Raw genomic sequence first — 2,649 nt, forward strand, 5'->3', positions numbered from 1 at the left:
CATAATGTATACAGTACATAATGTATGCAGTACATTATGTACTGTATACAGTACATAATGTATACAGTACATAATGTATACAGTACATAATGTACTGTAGTGTATCTAGTACATAATGTGTTGTATAGTCCTGTAGTTTCCATCAGACCTGCTTATGGTTGTGCTGTAGTACAGGTTCAAGTGAAATCACAAAGTACGTCAGATTTCCGTGTTGTTTGCTTCAGTAACTCTACGAGTTGACTCCAGTGTTAAACACGTTGATGTTATGTGCACGTGTCCAGGTGTTGGCAGGTCTGTACACCCCCGGGGATGGACATATTGACCCGTACTCCCTGACTATGGCTCTGGCTGCTGGAGCTCGGATGTACGGCGCTCAGATCTACAGTCCAGCTCCAGTGAGCGCCCTTAGCCCGAGGTCTGATGGCACCTGGGACGTCCAGACTCCTCATGGAATAATTCGTGCTAATCGTATTGTCAACACGGCAGGTTTGTGTTTTCTGAACCACTACTGTAAAAGTTACAAACCAAGAATCCTTGAAGGAAACCTCCCACTGCCTTCCATCATCTGATGCTGAGCAATGACAGAGCTGTAGTGGTTTTGGTTTGAATAGAATAGAATAGAATGGAATAGAATAGAAACAGCCTTCATTGTCCCATGGACGGGAAATTCAAGTGTAACAGCAGCAACAGATAAAAAGATAAAAAAGATTTCAGGTTTAGTCTTCTTTGTGATGTTCTGCAGTGTCATGTGATTCTGTAAAATGTGTCATCACTCATAGTTTATTCTTAGGATGACTCTCAGCTACTACCACACAAAATGTACCACAGTTTCTACAATTCTGACAGTGTTATAGGCATTTTTGCTTTAAAGCTGCTCAGCTGTGATGGTCAACTTCAATTGAACTGGCTCCAAAAGCTAATTAGATGTAATCAATACATATAACGCTTGGACTTAGTGGATTTTCACCTACTGTGGGGGTCTCTGGAGTGAACCCCTAACATGAGGTCGCCACAGAGAACTGAGTTGCACGAAGACTTGGCAGTTATTTTTACTCCGGATGCCCTTCCTGACGCAACCACAGACCACCGAGCCACCACAGCCCTAGGGCACCCAGGGGAGCCAATGGTGGGGGTTAAGGGCCTTGATCAAGGGCCCAGAGTGGGGCAAATGAGGGTGGAGGCAGGTGTGGGTGCTTCACCTTTCCCACCCACATTTTGACATTGTCGATACCGGGAGTTGAACCGGCGATCTTCCGATCACAGGCCCACCTTCTCTAACCTCTGCCCCACCACTCTCAGGGCACTTTACAGGAACATTCACATAAAAGCCAGTTAGTAAAGTTCTCTATCTAAGGAATCCAGCAGACAAGTTGAATCTTGGCTTCGTTGCAGTCTCCCATCCTGAGCAAGCACAGTGGAGACAGTGGAAAGAAAAACTCCCTTTAACAGGAAGAAACCTCCAGCAGAACCAGCTCAGGACAAGAGACCATCTGCTTTGACCGGCTGGTTGAGAGGACAGGAAGGAGAGACAGACCAACACAGAATGGTAGGTCCAGGTATAGGTCCAGGTCCAGATATAGGTCCAGGTCCAGGTATAGGTCCAGGTCCATGTATAGGTCCAGGTATAGGTCCAGGTCCAGATATAGGTCCAGGTCCAGATATAGGTCCAGGTCCAGATATAGGTCCAGGTCCAGGTATAGGTCCAGGTCCAGGTCCATGTATAGGTCCAGATATAGGTCCAGGTGTACCTGAAAGACAAAAACATGTTAAGGATAGAAAAAATAATTAGCTCAGGAAACCCAAGCCGACCCTAACTATAGGATTTATCAAGAAGGAAAGTCTTAATCCCAGTTTTAAAACTGGACAATGTGTCAGCCTCATGGACAGAAACTGGAAGTTGGTTCCACAAGAGAGGAGCCTGAGAACTGAAAGATCTTCCTCCCATTCTGTTTTTGAAAACTCTAGGAACCACAAGTAAACCTGCAGTCTGAGAGCGAAGTGCTCTGTTAGTAAAATATGGAACAATAAGATCTGTAATATAAGATGGAGCTAGGTTGTTGAGGGCTTTGTAGGTTAGAAGTAAGATTTTGAATTCAGTTCAGGATTTGACAGGGAGCCAATGGAGAGAAGCTAAAACTGGAGAGATATGATCTCTCCCAGTAACTCCAGATATATATATATATATATATATATATGTATATATATATATATATATATATATATATATATATATATATATATATATATATATAACAAATATATACTGTATATATATGAATTTTAAAAACTGCTAAGTTCATGGTAAAAACCCAGACAGACATGTTCCTGTTTTTAGTATTTTACATCGCTTTTTTGTTTCATTTTTTTAAATAGTTGATTTGATTTAATTTTCATTTTATATGCTTTTATATGATTGTTTATTGCTGTGTGTACCTGATTTATGTATTTTGTTGAAATCAGGTGTCTCTTGTAAATGAGTCCTCGGGGCTCAGTGGGATCTACCTGTCTGAATAAAGGTTGAATGGATTAAGCAGAAGATCAGCAGGTCTGAAGAGTCCTGGGACAGAAACACTGAGTTCAATCTGTTTCTTGTTCAGTAAACGTTGCGTCCAACGCCAAACGTTTGTGTCCCTGCAGCCGAGCAGAGGA

The sequence above is a fragment of the Nematolebias whitei genome, chromosome 18 (genome assembly GCF_014905685.2).
Source record: "Nematolebias whitei isolate Nwh7 chromosome 18, NemWhi1, whole genome shotgun sequence".
Classification (NCBI taxonomy): Eukaryota; Metazoa; Chordata; class Actinopteri; order Cyprinodontiformes; family Rivulidae; genus Nematolebias; species Nematolebias whitei.